The sequence below is a fragment of the Leptodactylus fuscus genome, chromosome 1 (genome assembly GCF_031893055.1).
Source record: "Leptodactylus fuscus isolate aLepFus1 chromosome 1, aLepFus1.hap2, whole genome shotgun sequence".
Taxonomy (NCBI): Eukaryota; Metazoa; Chordata; class Amphibia; order Anura; family Leptodactylidae; genus Leptodactylus; species Leptodactylus fuscus.
In genome coordinates, this window is record NC_134265.1 from 237,768,672 (window position 1) to 237,789,560 (window position 20,889).

General features: G+C 44.2%; 1 protein-coding gene and 1 long non-coding RNA gene across 3 annotated transcripts in view; one reads left to right on the forward strand and one right to left on the reverse strand.

Moving 5' to 3' along the window:
- Positions 1–20,889, forward strand: part of ARHGAP24 (Rho GTPase activating protein 24) — a 525,659-nt gene that overhangs the window by 307,154 nt on the left and 197,616 nt on the right. The gene's annotated exons all lie outside the window — the stretch shown is intronic.
- The window catches only part of LOC142216721 (uncharacterized), a 72,006-nt gene continuing 56,929 nt past the window's right edge, over positions 5,813–20,889 (reverse strand). Inside the window, exon 3 of the long non-coding RNA XR_012717364.1 lies at positions 5,813–5,855. This is a non-coding gene — a long non-coding RNA (uncharacterized LOC142216721). The remainder of the gene's footprint in view (positions 5,856–20,889) is intronic.

The following is a 20,889-nucleotide window of genomic DNA, read 5'->3' on the forward strand; positions in this document are numbered from 1 at the left end:
CATGGACCATGTGGATTTACTTGTGAAAAGCGCTGCGAGAAAAACCATTATGCACTTCTGCCGCAGTCTTTCTCCTATCGCTTTTTTACTACAATATGTGAGGCCTTAGCTTCAAGGTGAATCCCTGCCAGAAGTACTTAACAATTGAACACATAATAAATGCTAGATCACAGGGGGCTTCACCCCTGAAGTCCCCATTGATAACCAGAACAAGGTGTCCTGATCCATCCTTGTTCCATTGAACCACAAGAATATGGCTGTAGAGAATTCACTCCCACATCTGAGGTCACATGATGCTGTCATGTTTTGTTTGGATGCTGACTGCCTTTTACCTCCTGTGAGCAGCAAACACAGGTAGTGAGAGCAGGCAGATGCATCATGGGAACTGCAGTTTCTTCACAGATTCACTACATGTAAATAACAGTGATACAAGGAGTCTCAATTAAAATAAAGCCAAGACAACAGAACATCGAGGATTTAGTACTGCTATGGATGTATTTACAGATGATTTTTGAAAGCTGGATAAACCCTTTAACTTTTGCAATTGGTTAAACTGCTTCAGCCTGTAAAGTTGTCACTAAAGACAACAAAAAAAACAATGAAAAGTCATAAAAAATAAAAAAATAAAAATTATTTTTGCTGTCTTTTGTGATAAGATATGTTTCAGTTATGCTTCTATCTTCATAACCATAACAACATTTGTACTATTTGTGTATGGGCTTATTACTATATAGTTCCTCAATGAGCAGATAGTAAGCTCATAGTATTATACTGTGTGCCCTGACATAATCTGTTCTGATATAGATCTATTAAATATGTATAATCTCATTTTATAAATTTAAGATATTCACAAAAAAGATGAGAACATTTCATTCAGTATCAGTGTCCTGATCAGTTCTAATATGGCTCATAATTACATAAGCCACAATTGCCGTACGATGGCCCCACAATGCTTTCCTGCAATTGCTGGGCACACTGAAGTAGCATTGCATATTAACAATAGATGTGTGCAGTGCTAGACTGTTGTGTTACAAATATAGCGTTCTTGTTACCAGTTATATGGGAATTTTTTAACTTCAAAGAATTTTTGCGAACAAAGTAAAGTTAAAAGCAATATCAATTAACTGAAGCGAAAACATAGACTCTTGCATATTACATACAGTAAAATGGCTACACAAAATACAGGAACACTGTGTTATGTTCAGACACTCCAAGCAGTAGAAACAATCTTAACTCTAGAACGGTTTTATCTGCAACAATTGTAAAACTATAAATTTGCATGAAGAGACAAAAGAGAAATAAAGAGGTAAAAAACAAAAATCTTGATGTTCACACTTAGGGTTAGAAGATGTGCTTATCAAACTAACATGCACCTAAATAAACATAGATGTGAATCATACATACAGATGGACCTTGTCAAGGGATAGGACACAACAATAAAGATAAATAAGTAAAATAAAAATCAGTTGAACTGGAAACTTGGGCCGTGTGGTGGGATTGGCACTATCTGCATCCGACCAACTCTCCACCACCCCCTCAGAGACTCTGTCATCTGACCCCTAAGATGAGATGTTCATCTTGCCTCAGCCTGCAGCCTGGATACAGTAGCTGTATTCAGATAGGATTGGTGTATGATATACAATCGGGTAGCTCACTTTTTAGGAACTGCTAGAATGCCCTCCCAATTGTCTTTAGAAATGTCACCCACCACCAATTTCCTATTTTATTCAGGTGAAAGGAAAAAGGACATTCATATAAGATTTCTTTCTATGTATTTGTAACTTGTACCAACTTTAATTTGTTTTGCTACATGAAGAATGTCTTACAGCTTTTACAAGCATTTTTACAGGCCAAGGACAGTGTGTAAAATAAAGAAGTAGTTACTTCCCTTTGACTCTTTCACATCTCCAGCATTGTTCCTTTCACTATGGCAGGTACTGGAAGACAGAGGTATAACTTGAAGCTTCTGAACCCAAGTACAAAATCTGGAACGGTTCCCTTACCTGCCATGTGCAATTTAGAATGATGGTATATTTTATGTGGCAGAGGGACAGTTGGAGTCCACATAGATTCCAGGACTTGGCAGCGACCATTACCTCTACAACTGCAGAAAGGGCTTAGCAAGCCTGATAAGTCTGTTGTCTGATTCCACTTATTAGACATTTGCTGAATATCCTCCAGTTCAGCCATAAATGTCTGACGTGAGAATCCCCTTGAGGCTAGGGCCACACATGGCATAGTTGCAACAAGATAGCCACTGGCTAACTCATGGTACAGAGTAGCAGTGTAGTACATGGCTTTTAAACAAATCACAGACACCCATTAATGGAAAAAAAAAACACCTTTACAGTCCAAAAATTTAAAACTGGTCCAGTCACAAGGGTACAACCCATAGTGAAACAAGCAGTGGACCCACTACGTTCAACCTTTTTGTAGTTGTCAGCACTGAGCAGGATACATAATGAAATCTTCAATATAATCCTTTATTTTTTGCAATAGGAATAATATATGTAATTCATATCTAAACGTTAAACAAATCCAGCAGAATAGATATTTAGGATACTTTCATTTTTCACAAAAATCCAACAGAACAATATTGAGCCTGAGAACTTTCCAGACATTTTCCAAGAAGATCCCTTTGTGGAATTTTGGAGAAAAAAAAGAAACAAATATATAACATAAGAGTAAATGAGTGAAAGTCAAAGGGCAAAGACAAGCATTTTCCCAGAAAAACAAGCATTAAAGGTCAAAATATTCCCAGTCATCCCATCAAGTTTCTAACATACAATACATTTTAATCAGAAAGCATTTCAATGTTTTCTTGAAGCAGACAAAATAATTTTTATTTAATTTACAACAGTATGAAGAATATATTTCAAGTCTTTCTAAGTAACTCTGTAGGCGAGGGTTAAAATCTGTGTAAACAGTAAGATTACAAGATAGTACAGTACAGTATATCTATGCAGTATCTTCATGAATACATTTCATAGCTACAGTATTTCCAGAGGCATGACATGAAGCTCCTGGGCCCCTATGCAAAATATGCTATGGGGACCCCATTTACTATGTGCTGTCTATAATGTTGGTGTCTTATTGAGTTGTAGAGAGGCCTTTGGGCCCCCTGTAATGACTGTTATAATACAATGTACAGTATGAAGGATAGTTCAACATTGCTAGACTAAACCATGAGATACCTGAAGCCATTAAAGATAGACAACGTGGTTTCAGTTGATGTGTCTATTAGTGAAGGTGGAATCTGCACACTTGGAAATATGATGATGATGCTGTGTCTGAACATAAACAAGTAAAATCATTTCTGCCTCCATCAAACACTGGGAGTAGACTTGTAGTAGAAGGCTGTGTTTACATGTCGCTTTTTTGCACACATTTTAATGCCAATAATGAGTAGCACATGTTACTATACAAATCACCTATGTGATAACAGCCACTAAACTGAAAACCTCTGGCTTCTGGCTGTTACCATACAGATGATATACATATAATATGGACTTTTCATTACTGTAATTAAAAACCTCACCCAGATCCAAAGCAAAAAAGAAATCCAAATCCAAAATCCTCCTTCATATTCTAGGTTCACATTAGCGCTCCCTCTCCATTGTTCTGGTCTGTTGGAGGACCAGAACAACAAAATAGTGGATACATATGGAGTCCAATGGACCCCAATTGACTACAATCCATCTGGTGTCTGTTGGTTTAAAATTGGAACCAGAGGAGGTCATTGTGATAGTCATTTCCAAGAGATGTGAACTAGGCCTTATTTGTTATTGTTTTAAAGAGAAGATAAATTGTCAACTGTCACACTAGTAATGCAGATGGCGTAAATAGCATTTCCAAATAATTTTCTCAGTATTAGTTCAGCTTTCTACTATGTGAGCCCAACATTGACTGCTTTTCCATTTAGCAGGAGAAGGCGAGTGGGCTTTGCAGGAATTTGGGAGTAAAGGTGGAGTAAGAAGAAGAGGTAACCACTATTGCCCCAGATCCTATAGGCGTTTATCTACTCCTCTGGGTGATAGAAGTTCCCTCCCTCAAAATAACCTCTATGATACTATCTCCACAGCATCTGACATCATTGTCCGTGATCACAGTCGTCTCACGATAGATGTCTGACATGTAAAACATGTTTAAAGACTCAGCATAAGCTGTGCATGTATGGCAGAATTTGGGAAGGGGTTAAATGTTTATCAAGCTTTGGAATAAGTAAAATGAATCTTACAGTACAACACAGGGTTAAAAGTGGCATTCAGAACGCGACTGGATCCTTCTGACACATTCCCAGCTTGTTGTTCTTTGTCCTCATTATTTCTAGCAGAAATTGAAATGTCTAAAATGCTAAATTCAAAGCAAGAGCGTCAAAGTAAACTAATAAATGCTGTGAGATGAAGAATATTCCTCTCGTAATTGACTGTCTCCGTGAACCTACTCTGACCCAGGATGATTTTACTATTTTCCTGTGTATTAAATATATCTAAGAAGTGTTTTCCACTGGCTCCTAATACTGTTTCTTTGTGTATATTGACTGTTTACTGCTGTTATGTATTCCCTGTCCAACCTAACATAGTTTAACAACTAAATGCTATATTTCTAGTTTCACCCAATAGATGAAGTGGCTTATGCCATGACTAAGGGGTAGAGTACCTCGAAACGTGTCGGCGTTTTTTTTTTACTTGTTGTTTGTCATTTTGTCTTCTGTTATATCATGTACATTATTATGGATTTTTAAGAAGATTTATTAAAAGTTGAATTTTAATTGGACCAAAGTATTGCGGACCTCAACAATTTGTTACCTTCACATGAAAGCTTTTCTCTTTGGAGTCCAGAGATTTGGAAGGTCGTGCACCCTTTGGTTTCCACTATATGGTGAGTGACAGTGTCTGCTTTTTTTGAACTTTTTTGTTTAACCACTGCCTATGTAATGCCTTGCAATGGAAAATGTTAGCAATGCAATTACATAGAGTCTTGTATTCCTTCATCTTCACCTATTTCCTGTTTGTAGTTAACCTTTTAGGATTCAATATACAGTCACCTAGTGTTTTCATAGACCAGTCTTTTGCATGTAGAATCATCATATTAAATACTTTTATGGGTGCATATACTATTGTAAAATGTATAAGGCTCAGAAATAATGGTGCAATGAGAACATTCTGTCCACAGTGTACATATATGCCGGATCTAAAAAGAAAAAACCTTTTATTCTCTATTGTAGAGTTGCGAAATAGTTTCAGAATTGTTCCGCTGACTGAGTAGTAATTTGTAGCTGCAAAAGCACCTCAATCACTTGAAGTGATTTCCCCTGATCCAGGTTAGTACTGCCTGACAGGATGAAACACATGCCTGCAGATTATATGCTTGGCTTCATGACTTTCATTCCCTACACTCAGCTGTACAAACTGCTTAATGCAGCAGACTAAACATTAGGGATCGCTTTGAAAAAGTTAGTAGCCAAATGTTGGCTAAATAAACTGTGCTTATCTGACAGGTCATACCCAGATTATGTTACCGTAAAGTCACAGACAACTGGTAGATTTGTTTCACAAAAATAAATGCCATAATAAGCATAGCAGCATAAAAAAGGAGCAAACTCGCTGCCATTCAAGCATAGAACTGGGCTCACTTAGTATTAGCCTAAATTGAGGTGACAACCCATGGTACTAGAACAGTAACAAGCAAAGCTAGTGCTGAGATAGAAGAAGAGGAAGAGGCATTGGATGCAAATGAGAATTGTGATAGATAGGTAGACACACAGCGCACCACAAATCACGGTAAACCAGACATTGAGATATCTTACCAGTAGATGTTTTCAGGTTGTGGTGTTGGTCCAAGGATCCAGAAAGCTGAAGCAGGTGGTCAGCAGGTGGCGTCAGAGAGTAAATCATAGTTGTACGGTCCGGGTCATCAACAAGAGGGCAACGCAGTATAGAGGGTAATCCATATGGAATGTCAGACAGGCCAAGTTGGTAACAGGAGCAGAAGAGGAGTACAAAACGAAGTTTAGTGAGCAGAGGTCTAGAGACAAGCCGAGGTCATTAACAGGAACAGGCACAATATGAAATCAGGAGGCATATCCAATGTCAAAGGTCCAAGTAAAGGGTCACAAACACAGGCAGTCAGGACATGAGGAACACTTACTACCAGGGCACTGAGTTCAACTGAATAGCCAGCTGTGGTCTGGAGCCAGAGCCCTCCTTAAACAGGCTCAGGCCCACCACTAGGCCCGAAATCGGAAGACCCCTGTCCAGCTCAGGAGCAGACTGGCAATCCCCACAAATCGCCGTGGAGGTTCCAGCCTGTCTCCCGAGACCTGGAAGCAGGGACTCGGGAGCACAGTGAGTATAGGGCCTCCGTGTAACAGGGGCCAGTCCTCCCCATACCACCAGCAACATCAGCCATGATAAACATTTTCAGCTAATGGGTATTCCCAGCTTAATGTGGGTTTGTGTTCAGGAATGGAGTTACCAAAAACAGCAGAATATGGCTGCCCTACGCTGTTTAGGTAACTCATATGGAGGTGAATGTGAGTTATGGAAACAGTGTGGCACAGCGAGCTACACTGTTTCTGTAATCCAGGGGATAATAAGGCTGAGAGGAGAATTCCCAATCTCTCCTCTCTGTTTTTTACATGGCAGCCCTGGACTGTGCAAGGAACTGCAACCTAACCGCATTCAACTGAATGGGGCCAACATCAATTCCTTCATCCGGTTAACACATTGAGTTTGTGTAAAACTATATCAGTAGTGTAAAATTCCAGCTCCTTGGAGTTATCAGGATCCTTTTTTTAATGTAGATTGTGAGCCCCACATACAGCTCACAATGTACATTTTTCCCTATCAGTATGTCTTTTTGGAATATGGGATGGAAATCCATGCAAACACGGGGCGAACATACAAACTTCTTGCAGATGTTTTTTTTTTTGCCCTTGGTGGGATTTGAATACCAGGACTCCAGCGTTGCAAGGCTGCAGTGCTAACCACTGAGCCACCATGTGGCCCCCAGCTATCAGGGTCCTTTCTGTGGCATAACAGACATATAATATTTGAAGGTAGAGAATTAGACTATTTCTATCATTTATATTACGCGATATACTCAACCCAAAATTTCCATCTGGATTAAGGGGGTGGAGAGTTGGATTAAGAACCATCAATGTAGCAGTGTCTGTATTCCTGTTGGGAATTCTGAGTGTCTATTACACAGCCAATAAATACAGGTGCAAAATTTGGCAACACGCATTATTGATTTAACACTATAATACCATGTAAATTGCACTATTTCCCAAAGCCTTTGAAGGAGCTAAATAGAATATAAATCAGGCCTCTCTTACTTACTCGTGGATTTAGTAGTGTTCATTTGCAGCGATTTATAACGCACTAGACCATATTCATTATTGCTGATAATTTTATTTCCCAAGAGTGTCTCCACATTGTTATCTTTCAATAACGTTCCGCTGGCTGGCCCCTGGTAGGAATCCAGCTCAGTTTTAAATAAAGGTGCCAGAAATATTGCATGGTAATCTTCTGATACTAAAACCAATAAGTGTGTATTTTTGAATAATTCATTTATTGTAGCTGGTAAAAGATTTTTAACCCCTTTATTGCAAAACATAAGCATGATTTTTCAAGACATTTACATACAAACAGCCCCTGAGCAACCACCATATTTAAATCCCCGACATCTGCCATGAAAGTACGTCGGATGTCAGGAAAGGGTTAATAAATCTATGGTCAACATTTACTGTTGCTATGACTAGACCCTTGCGTAAGTGTAGTGTATTGTAAGTGCATCTTGGCACCACTTGGTAGATCTAGATTGAGCTAAAATTATTCCAACTTGGTAAACGTGACTGTGGCTCCTCTGAAAAGTTAAGTGGCTTAAATGCGCCAAAATGCACCAGAATTGTGCAGTAAAATTCTAGCACAAAGTAAGTCACTAATAGTAATATAAACTTAGAGTAGACAGTCTAAACATACGCCAGATTTATCATCTAGCATCAGCCATTTTGATAAATCTAGAATATTTACAGATTGCTTGTCCGTGTGCCACCCATGCCACTATAGTCCCATTCACTGAGGTCAGTAAGCATGGGCCACAAAACAAACAGGAATAGGACCTGACCTGAGTTTTGCTCCCAGCTCATGGCCCCATACACAGGATACATGGTCATGTGTATGGGGCCAAAGAATTGAATAGGTCAGTCTGCTAGCCATGAAATACACCTAAGTCTAATTATTAGTAAATCTGAGCCTATATTAACTATATAAGTATAATACATTAAAGGGGTTTTCCAGGCAGAAAATCTTTTTTTTATAAAAGTCTGTTAGTGCTAGTGATGGGTTAATAAGTACACCCATATACCTTTAGCAGTGTTTGGAGTGATTTCTGGGAGTCTCTGGTTGCTGCTGTATCCTCTATGTTTGTTTACATAGTGTAACTTCCTACTGTGTAGCTTCCTGTGTAGCTTCTACACTAACTCCCTCTCACTCAGCCCCCCCCCTCACTCCATTACACTCCCCCTCCCTGTCTCACTAGCCTAGCGATCCCGCCCATTACTAGCCAATTCCCCTCCCCGTCACTCTTTAGACTAGCGATCCCGTCCATTACTAGCCCCTCCTACCCTCCCCCATCTCTCTAGTCTAGCAATACCACCCATTACTAGTCCCTCCCTCCCCTGTCTACTTAGCTAACCTATTCTGCCCACTACTGACAGAGAGGAAGAAGAGAGAAGCCATTCCCACACACTGGAAGACTGGTAAATATTGATGGGGATGGGGGGAGAAGAGTAATGGTGATGTTCTGTTTCAGAAGCAGTGAAACAGAACATCACTGGATTATCAGAAAGTGTCCCTGGGGCGGTTACATGACTCCTCCGGGGATATGGGTAATTATTTTTTGATGATTTTTTTTAATTGAAGTAAAGCACAAGTTAGGCGGGGGGAGGGATTTAGGCGTTAATTCATAGTTTATCCTGGACAACCCCTTTAAGTTTTTGCTCTGTACCTTTGCAGCAAACAGCGTTGGACTTTTATGTCAAAAGGAGCCTCCTAATAAACCAAGCTAAATAGATTTATAATCAACTCTCTGAAAGCAAACATACACTACAATGACATACAGTAGAAACTACTATATTGTAGTGATCACTAATAGAAACCACTATTTTCTTAAAACGTGGATTGCATTAAACACATAAATACCACTTGTCCTTTAACAAGAAGACAGCTTGAACAGTAAGAAAGATCACAACGCCTCAGTGCACCTTAATATTACACTTCTCAACTCTCCCAGGATCTATGTGCTTCCTTATATTCACTGAGCTTGAAAATTGATATAACCAATTCCTCTCTTTTTGCAGAAATTGCAATTTATATTGTGCACATAGATTTTCCCTATTCCATAGTGGGTTTATAATTACTTTAGTTTTCCCGGGGAGTTGTCTAACATCTAAACTTCACATTGCAGAAAATTTTTGCTGTTAATGAATAGTTATTTGCATCTGGTGCACTATATAATTGATGTAAATAATTGTATACTTCTGTTCCCCTCTGTTTATCTTAATGTTTTCAAGAGGAAATGGAATTTGATTATCTGCCCTTTTACTCCGCACATTACAGTAATGAAATGGGGGTCATAACCAACATGCTCCCTGTATCTATTGTGCTCAGTATCAGGTTATTCTTACGCTGTAGTCAGATTTAGGGTAGGCTATGTACACGTCACGTATGGTCACATACAAAATGTGGTAAAATTGAAAAGCCTTAATGTTCTTTTAAGGGTTTTTTTTTTCTGTATGCTTCCTGTTCCATTCTCTGTGTATCAGCTACTAAAAACAGTGATTGATGAGGTGTCGGCGTTGGGTCCTCACATATCTGATATTGAGGACCTATCCTTATTTTCAAACAGGAAAACCCTTTTAGGCTGGGACCCCATGTGGCGTAAACACAGCAAATCCCATCCATACATTGCAGAAAAATACCCACACAGGCAATACTGCGATTTCCAATACCTTTGCATTTTTGTAACTCGCAGCATGTCAGTTATACCTACGGAAAAGGTTTCCCTATAGGTTTAATTGAAGCAGAAAAACTCTGTGGACTTTCTATTAAAAACACTTTTTGAAAAACAGCAATACATTTCTGCTGTGATTTTTCTAATATCACTTTTTTCTGTGGTCTACTATGTGGGGCCTTAGCCTTAAAGTCATGTAACAAAGTCAAGAAACTCAAAATTGTGGAATTGATGCCATCATAACAAATTGAAAAATTAAAGTAGAGATAACCAATGCTACGTGCCCAGTTAATAAACAAAAATTGGAGATAGGTAGGTAACTATCAGGGACGTATTTAAAATTTCACTTTTATTGATATGTATTAAAAGCTATACTTAGTACAAGACAACATAACAAAAATGTGGTATAAAATACCCCAAAATTCACAAAGGTAATGATTATGTGCAACCACCTAGCCTGTGGGGGAGTGGGACACACCGTCCTCCACAATCGTTTATTTACCCCACTAGTGTTACACTTCTTATCTTTGTTGTGGATAATGGGTTAAAGAGCAGGGCTGGAAAAACGTGTGCTATAGCCGCCTTTGTTATCTATAGAGTACTGGCTGGCAAATAACTCCACTACTATAAATTTTTCCTTCCCATAAGCTGGAGCTACAGTTAATAATTCATTTTGTTAAAACACTGAAGCTCTCTGCTGTGCAATAAAATGCCTACAAAAGAGGACTTGTTAGCAGGCTGGTATACAGAGTAACCGGATAGTAACACCTATCTAAGGCTAAAGTAGTTATCCGGGTAGAGCTGCTCTGCTGCTGATAAAGCTGCTCTGCTGCTGATAAATCACATGCAGCTCAGACAGCTCAATTCCCCTTGCCTGCTTTAGGGCTAAAACAATAGCCGAGATTATCTTAATCTTTGCCTGACACAGTGTTTCAACATACTAACACTCTCCCTGTCAGCATGAATCATCAGAGGCTTTTGTTGTGCACAGGAGATTAACTGACCACTATCTAAATCACATTAGCGTCTTATGATATGACTCCCGTTTCCCCCATGGCATTGATGTTTAGCCATAGGGGGGTGTGGGAGAATGCTGAGTTTAAATGTGCAAAGCCACACCCCCTAGCAGACGCTATAACCAATCAGCGTGTGCAAACCAGACCAATAGTTCTGACGGCCGGCATGTGACAGAAAGACCATTCTTGGTAGGGGTTATGCATGAGGTGTAGTCATCTGTTTTCCCTGTGCAGTATCCCCGTGTAGCTGGTACCAGGATGCTGTGCTGAGTGAGTCCCCCTCTGGGAGGGGATCCCAGTGTTCTGTCATATAGTCATGGTGTTTTATATATTCATCAGGTCATATACTCACCTGTATAGACATTTCCTTTGTAACAATTGTGTATTTGAACTGCAGGGGGGCGGAGTTGGGGAGTTATTATGAATGGTCTTTCTGGCAGTTCTCATCTAGCTGATGTCATTGAATGTGCAGGGAGCTCGGGGCGGAGTCGGCCGTATTGAGTAAGGACACACCTCCGGCTTCTGAGTGGTGCTTGCCTGCACATGTGCAGTAAAGACACAACGTCGCATGTCGGCCGTCAGATCTATGGGTCTGGTTTGCACACGCTGATTGGTTATAGCGTCTGCTAGGGGGTGTGGCTTTCCACATTTAAACTCAGCATTCTCCCGCGCCCCCCTATGGCTAAACATCAATGCCATGGGGGAAACGGGAGTCATATCATAAGACGCTAATGTGATTTAGATAGTGGTCAGTTAATCTCCTGTGCACAACAAAAGCCTCTGATGATTCATGCTGACAGGGAGAGTGTTAGTATGTTGAAACGCCGTGTCAGGCAAAGATTAAGATTAGAGATGAGCGAACAGTGTTCTATCGAACTCATGTTCGATCGGATATTAGGCTGTTCGGCATGTTCGAATCGAATCGAACACCGCGTGGTAAAGTGCGCCATTACTCGATTCCCCTCCCACCTTCCCTGGCGCCTTTTTTGCTCCAATAACAGCGCAGGGTAGGTGGGACAGGAACTACGACACCGGTGACGTTGAAAAAAGTAGGCAAAACCCATTGGCTGCCGAAAACATGTGACCTCTAATTTAAAAGAACAGCGACGCCCAGCTTCGCGTCATTCGGAGCTTGCAATTCACCGGGGACGGAGGTTTCCGTCCAGTTAGCTAGGGGTTAGATTCTGGGTAGGCAGGGACAGGCTAGGATAGGAAGGAGAAGACAACCACAACAGCTCTTATAAGAGCTAAATTCCAGGGAGAAGCTTGTCAGTGTAACGTGGCACTGACGGGCTCAATCGCCGCAACCCAGCTTTCCGCGGATCCTGAATGGAATACACTGACAGTGTATTCCCGTATACCCGATATATACCCCCGATACCCGTTCCAACGGTGTGCCCCCCCACCTTCACCCCAGAAATACCCTGCAAGTCCCCTAGCAATAGAATTGGGGCTATATACACCCACTATTTTTGCTACTGCCATATAGTGCCATTGTCTCACTGGGAATTCAAAGAATATATTGGGCTTACATATAACTTCAATTCCAGGGAGAAGCTTGTCAGTGTAACGTGGCACTGACGGGCTCAATCGCCGCAACCCAGCTTTCCCAGGATCCTGAATGGAACACACTGACAGTGTATTCCCGTATACCCCATATATACACCCCAAATCCCCGTTCCAACGGTGTGCCCCCCCACCTTCACCTCAGAAATACCCTGCAAGTCCCCTAGCAATAGAATTGGGGCTATATACACCCACAATTTTTGCTACTGGTATATAGTGCCATTGTCTGACTGGGAATTCAAAGAATATATTGGGGTTACGTGCACCCACAATTTTTGCTACTGGTATATAGTGCCATTGTCTGACTGGGAATTCAAAGAATATATTGGGGTTATGTGCACCCACAATTTTTGCTACTGCTATATAGTGCCAGTTTCTGACTGGGAATTCAAAGAATATATGGGGGTTACGTGCACCCACAATTTTTGCTACTGCTATAAAGTGCCATTGTCTCACTGGGAATTCAAAGAATATATGGGGGTTACGTGCACCCACAATTTTTGCTACTGGTATATAGTGCCATTGTCTCACTGGGAATTCAAAGAATATATGGGGGTTATGTGCACCCACAATTTTTGCTACTGGTATACAGTGCCATTGTCTCACTGGGAATTCAAAGAATATATTGGAGTTACGTGCACCCACAATTTTTGCTACTGCTATACAGTGCCATTGTCTCACTGGGAATTCAAAGAATATATGGGGGTTATGTGCACCCACAATTTTTGCTACTTGTATATAGTGCCATTGTCTCACTGGGAATTCAAAGAATATATTGGGCTTACATATAACTTCAATTCCAGGGAGAAGCTTGTCAGTGTAACGTGGCACTGACGGGCTCAATCGCCGCAACCCAGCTTTCCCAGGATCCTGAATGGAACACACTGACAGTGTATTCCCGTATACCCCATATATACACCCCAAATCCCCGTTCCAACGGTGTGCCCCCCCACCTTCACCTCAGAAATACCCTGCAAGTCCCCTAGCAATAGAATTGGGGCTATATACACCCACTATTTTTGCTACTGGTATATAGTGCCATTGTCTGACTGGGAATTCAAAGAATATATTGGGGTTACGTGCACCCACAATTTTTGCTACTGGTATATAGTGCCATTGTCTCACTGGGAATTCAAAGAATATATTGGGGTTACGTGCACCCACAATTTTTGCTACTGGTATATAGTGCCATTGTCTCACTGGGAATTCAAAGAATATATTAGGGTTACATGCACCCACAATTTTTGCTACTGGTATATAGTGCCAGTTTCTGACTGGTAATTCAAAGAATATATTGGGGTTACGTGCACCCACAATTTTTGCTACTGCTATACAGTGCCATTGTCTGACTGGGAATTCAAAGAATATATTGGGGTTACGTGCACCCACAATTTTTGCTACTGGTAGATAGTGCCATTGTCTCACTGGGAATTCCACAAATAATTTGGGGATTCATTCACCCTACATCTCAGGCTCTTGCCATATTCACCCAGGTTGTCAGTGCTGCACCAGCTCGTTCCCAGACAGCTCGGCCCGAAAAACACGTTACCTATATAGAGGATTTGGACAATGAAGACAACATGTTCTAAATCTAATGTCTGCACCTTCTCCAGAATTAAAATAAAGGCAGCGTTTAACTTTCAAATAGCACTGCACAAAGGAAGAGCTTATCAGCTTGTCTCATGACATGCTACTGAAAAGTGTCATTTGTGTATCTTAATGTAAATATAGTTGTATAAGCTTTTTGGGTTTTAGGCACTGCCAAGTTATTTATTACCACCCGCTCCCTTATAATGATGATGACGCCAAAGTCACTGTGGGTGTTCAGAGCTCACAGCTTTGGTTGACATTTGTCTTGCTCTCTGTCGGTACCAGCTGTCTTTTTGGATACCGTAAAGTTATGTTGACTTTATTAACAGCTATAGAAGCTTTAGCCAGGTTGTGACGGTGTGTAACCCTAACAACACTAAGTGGGATGCACATTAATAGTCAGTCTATGTACGCTAAACGTATCACTGAAGTAATTTTTTTTTCCCTCTCCCCTAATATAAGAAAGGAACAGACATTAGACCTAGACCGGGGTTCGAGGCTTGTAAAAATCCAGTATTATTTGTTCTTCATGATGTGAAATATGTGTTGAAAAGCAACCCAAGATGAAGTCAGCCATGTGTGCCAGTGTGTTACTTGGCATGCCTTTGCTGGCCCCAACTGTAAGGGTCACTCTCCATTTCCTCCATTTTCCACTCCCCTTCACACCATTTGTGGTGAAGCAATGGGATGCACTGAAGTGCACCCTCTAGCCTCGTGTGGGACAGGGACATCAGATGCCACTCCAACCCCCTCGTCTTCCTCCGCCAGCCAACGGTGCAAAGATGAGAGGAGTGTGCTCTGAATGTTTTCTGCCTAGCAGAGGCTAGTTCTCACTTACGAAAATGGCCCCACTTTGACCTGTATATCAGGCACAATGGTGTAGGTTTCAAAGAAACATGGCACCAACAAGTTGAAAAACGTGGGCCATGCGTGGACCGTGTTTGAGTCTGGCAAGCTCCAGATCTGCTACCAGGTTCCAGCCATTATCACAGGCGCAAAAATGCCAGGCCCCAGGTGTAGCAGGGAAAAAAAAATGCCATCTCAGCCAGGATGGCATCCCTGACCTCGGAGGCACTGTGCTGTCTGTCCCCCAAGCTGATCAGTTTCAGCACGGCCTGCTGACATCTCCCCATGCCAGTGTTACAGTGTTTTCCGCTAGTAGCTGGGGTGGAGGTTGCAGCATCGTAGGGTTTCAGTCTACTCCTGCCATGAATTTTGGCCTGGGAGAGGAGATAGGCCACCCCAGTTTGCACCCGGGGAACAGACTCCACCACATTCACCCTGCCTGTCATTAAAGATAAGCACTGCAGCATCCCTGACCACAGGCGCTTGTCCATGTGTCGGTGGTCAAGTGGACCTTGCAGCAAAGCGCAGAGCTCTGGGCCCGACTGATGTTATGGGACACATGCAGGCGCAAGGCAGGGACAGCACACCAAGAGAAGTAGTAACGGCTAGGCCCAGCATAGGGAGGTGCCCCAGCTGCCATCTGCTGACGGAAGGCCTGGGTCTCCAGAAGCATAAACAAACACCATCTCCAGGGCCAGCAGTTTATCGATGAGGCTGTTAAAGGCTTGGGCATGGGGGTGGGTTGTGTTGTACTTCTGCCTGCAATGAAAAGCTTGGGAAATGTGGAGTGGCTGGGAAGAGGCGCATGATGGTGCAGGCCAAAAGGGCGCATGAGGGTGAACTCCCCAATGTGTCAGAGATAGGTGTGTAGGTGTCCTTGCATCATATACTTGCACCATATTTGGCTTTGGAAGTTAATTTTGTGCCAAAAAGTGGTTAAGACAGCGATCCCTCAGCTACTCCCGTTACACTGTCTAGTGAAATTACCATCTTTGGAAGTGGACCACCACTTGTAAGATCCCAAAGGAAGCAGGCAAGAGATGTGCAGTGCAGAAAAAAAGATGAGAAAATAAGTGTAGGCTGTAGAGCACAGAGGGATCGGAGAGGACAGAGCTGGTGTCGGCCAGGTATTCCCACAACATGCGCCTATACTTGTCCCTCCTGGTGACACTAGGCCCCTGAGTGGCAGTAATTTGTCCAGGGGGGCCATTAACGTGTTCCAGACCTAGGAATAAGTCTTCCAACAGGGTAGAGTTTTGCATGCCTTTGCTTCTACCCACTGTTTTTGCTGCTTAGCTTCCCTCCACATCTACACTGCTTTCACCCCTAAACATCACCCCAGTTTATGCCTTTGTTTCTACCCTGTTTTTTTTGTTGAATTAGCTTCCCTCCACATCTACACTGCTTTAGCCCCTAAACATCACCCCAGTTTATGCCTTTGCTTCTACCCTGTTTTTTTTTGTTGAATTAGCTTCCCTCCACATCTACACTGCTTTAGCCCCTAAACATCACCCCAGTTTATGCCTTTGCTTCTACCCAGGTTTTTTGTTGATTTAGCTTCCCTCTACATCTACACTGCTTTAGCTCCTAGACATCACCCCTGTCCATGTGGGGTCGGTGGCCTCGTCATCCACCAACTCCTCTTCCAATTGCGCACTGGCCCCTTACTGCAAACCGCACATGACCACAGCTTGCCCTGATGGCAACTGTGTCTCATGATCCCCACTTAGGTCCAGACAAGTCGGTGGCGGGTCCAAAACCCCAACATTGGAAGGAAATGGCGGATGCTGCAGTATTTCTAACACCTGTTCCTGGTGCTCGGGCCTGGTCTGTGTTGTACCCTGCACCCTGCTTAACGCAGCTGCCATATCCGAAGTTGTGCTGAGCGCATGCTAATGTTTCGTGTCCAGTGCAATGGATGGGATGGGATTTCACATAAGTCTGCCACCCATGGCCACTCATGGTTGAGCAACTGAGGGAGTTGACTTTGACGAACCCGAGGGTTTTGGAGTTGGAACTACATCAAAGGTCTGTGCTGCTCACACACTCTGCTCAACACATGATATGTTTAGTGCCAGCAGTGTGGAGACGTCGCACAACAGCCGTTGTTCCAGCAGGTACAGGCGTTGTAGGAGTGCATAGAGGCTAGCAGCGGCAACTATAGACTTTAAAAACTATCCGCACAAGCGCCACACTTTCACCAGTAGCTCAGGAACATTGGGGTACCTTTTTAAAATGATTAGCAGCAATGAGTTAAAAACGTGGCCCAGGCATGGAATATGTTGCAGGCTGCCAAGCTACAGAGCCAATCCCAGGTTACGGCCATTATCACACATGACAACATGCCTGGGCCCAGGTGCAGTGGCAAAAACCACATTGCCGTCTCATCGAGGATGGCATGACTCACTTTGTAGGCAGTGTGCTGTCTGGCCCCCAAGCTGATGAGCTTCAGCACGGCCCGCTGACGTCTCCCCACACCAGTGTTGCAGCATTTCCAGCTCGTAGCTGGGGTCAATTTAACAGCGGAGGAGGGTGGTGTTTCAGCCCTCCTCCCAGGAATGTTGCGTGGGGAGACAAGTCAGGCCACCACATTTTGCGACCCGGTCCACGCCTCAACTACATTCAACCACTGTGCCCAAATTGAAAGGTAGCGTCCCTGTCCGCATGCACTTGTCCATTCGTAACTGGTCACATGGAACTTTAGGGCTAAGCGCTGAATTTAGGGACCGCCTCATGTTTGGGGGAAAGTGCTGGTGTGGACGGCACAGTGCGGTGGCGCAGTAGACACTCTGCCCAAAAAGGGCAGAGTGTCCCCCAGCCGGGATTCCAACATCTCCTGGGCCAGATTTCTTGAGATGAGGCCGTTGAAGCCTTGGGCATGTGGGTGGGTTGCGCTGTACTTTAGCATGAAATGAAAGGCTTGGGAGATGGGGAGTTGCTGGGAAGAGGCGCATGATGGCGCGGGCAAAAGGAGAAATGGCAGGAAAAGGTGAGGATAAGGGTGAACTCCCCAAAGTGTCAGAGGCAGATGTGGAGGTGTCCTGGCTGCTGGTCTGGACGGCAGCGCCAGCCCTGTCAACAGTGGGAGAGGCAGTGGCCGCCAGGCCAAACGACGATTATCCTGCGCTTGCTCTCACCCACTGAGCCCAGGGCTTGCCTTCCAAATGATGGCACCCGCAAGAGGTGGTGAGATTCCTCTCCGCAGATCTCCAACCCATCTTGGACTTGCAAATTGCACTAAATTTGTCATGTAACTGACATGTATATGATGAGTCTATCCATTGTCTGTTCATTTTGGTGAAAGTCAGCCTGTCAGCTGACAGACAGCTGTGCTTGTCAGTGATGATGCCACCGGCTGCTTGTACCCCCAGTTTTTGCTGCTTAGCTTGCCTCCACATCCACACTGCTTTTGCCCCTACACATCACCCCTATCCATGCCTGTGCCTCTAGCCATAAGTCTGCCACCCATGGAAACTCATGGTGCAGAAAGTGAGGGAGCTGACTCTGAGGAACCCTTGGGTTTTGTAGCTGGTACTCCATCAAAGGTCTCTGCTGCTCACACACCCTGCTGAACATACGGTATCTAGGGTTAGAGCGTGTGGTGACCTCGCACAACAGTAGGTGCTTCAGGCAGATGTAGGCCTTGCTGGAGTGTATTGCGGCTAGCTCCAGGTACTGTAGACTTGGGAAAGTGGGTGTCCAAGTGCCGCACTTTCACCCTTAGCTCAGCTAATTTGGGGTATGTTTTTAAAAATCATTGCACCACTACATTGAACATGTGGGCCAGGCATGGAACGTGTTGGAGGCTGGCAAGCTCCAGAGCCCTCCAACAAGACAAAAAAGCCTGGCCCCAGGGGCAGCGGGGATAAACAAATTGCCATCTCATCCAGGATGGCATCCCTGACCTCAGAGGCAGTGTGCTGTCCGTCTCCCAAGCTGATGAGCTTCAGCCCAGCCTGCTGACGTCTCCCCACACCAGTGTTGCAGCGTTTTCAGCTCGTAGCTGGGGTCAATCTAACAGCGGAGGAGGAGGAGGGTGGTGTTTCAGCCCTCCTCCCAGGAATGTTTTGTGGGGAGACAAGTCAGGAAAATTCTTGAAACAGGGGAGAGTTTTGCATCTTTGCCCTTGCTGCCTATGGACATCCCTTTGCCTCTAGCCACCATTTTCCCTGCTTTGCTTGCCTCCACATCCACACTGCTTTTGCCCCTAGACATCACCCCAGTCCATTCCTTAGCTTGTACCCCCAGTTTTTCCTGCTTAGCTTGCCTCCACATCCACACTGCTTTTGCCCCTAGACATCACCCCAGTCCATGCCTTAGCTTGTACCCCCAGTTTTTCCTGCTTAGCTTGCCTCCACATCCACACTGCTTTTGCCCCTAGACATCACCCCAGTCCATGCCTTAGCTTGTACCCCCAGTTTTTCCTGCTTAGCTTGCCTCCACATCCACACTGCTTTTGCCCCTAGACATCATCCCTATCCATGCCTCTGCCCCTAGCCATAACTCTGCCACCCCTGGAAACTCATGGTGCAGAAACTTTGGGAGCTGACTTTGAGGAACCCTTGGGTTTTGTAGATGGAACTCCATCAAAGGTCTGTGCAGCTCACACACCCTGCTCAAGATATGGTATTGTAGGGTTTCAGCGTGTGTGAATGACGGACAACAGCCTGTGTTTGGACAGATGTAGGCCTTGCTAGAGTGTTTTTAGGCTAGCAGCGACTCCGGTGCACTTGCAAAAGTGGGCGCACAAGCGCCGCATTTTCAACAGTAGCTTCGGTACATTTGGGTATGTTTTCAAAAAACTTTGCACCACTAGGTTAGACGTGGGCCAAACATGGAATGTGTTGGAGGCTGGCAAGCTCCAGAGCCGCTACCAGGTTCCAGCCATTATCACAGGCATAAAAATGCCAGGCCCCAGGTGTAGCAGGGAAAAAAAAAATGCCATCTCAGCCAGGATGGCATCCCTGACCTCGGAGGCACTGTGCTGTCTGTCCCCCAAGCTGATGAGCTTCAGCACCGCCTGCTGACGTCTCCCCACACCAGTGTTTTAGCGTTTGCTGCTAGTAGCTGTGGTGGAGGTTGCAGCGTCGTAGGGTTTCAGTCTACTCCTGCCATGAATTTTGGCCTGGGAGAGGAGATAGGGTACCTCAGTTTGCACCCCGGGACCAGACTCCACCACATTCACCCTGCCTGTCCTTCAAGATAAGCAGCATCCCTGACCACAGGCGCTTGTCCAAGTGTCGGTGGTCAAGTGGACCTTGCAGCAAAGCGCGGAACTAAGGGCCCACCTGATGTTGAGTGACACGTGCTGGTGCAAGGCGGGGACGCCACACCGGGAGAAGTTGAGACGGCTAGGGACGGCATAGTGAGGTGCCACAGTTGCCATCAGGTCCGGGAAGGCGGGAGTTTCAACAAGCCGGAACGCCAACCTCTCCTGGGCCAGCAGTTTAGCGATGTTGGCGTTCTAGGCTTGCGTGGGTGGGTGGTTAGCGGTGTATTTCTGCCGGCACTCCAATGTCTGAGAGATGGTGGGTTGTTGTAAAGAAGCGCCTGATGGTGCCTTTGATGGTGCAGGAGAAGGAGATAAGACAGAAACAGGGGAGGATGAGGGAGAAGTCAACAAAGTGGCGGAGGCAGATGAAGTGATGTCCTGGCTCGTCCTCTGGAGTGCATCGCCAGCACTGTGAGCAGAGGCAGTGGCATGAACGGCGGGCGACGTTTGTCCTGCCGTTGCTGCCTGCCACTGATTCCATTGCTTGGATTCCAAATGACGGTGCATTGAAGTGGTGGACAGGTTGCTCTTCTCAGGGCCCCTACTCGATTTCGAGAGGCAAATTGTGTAGACGACACTATA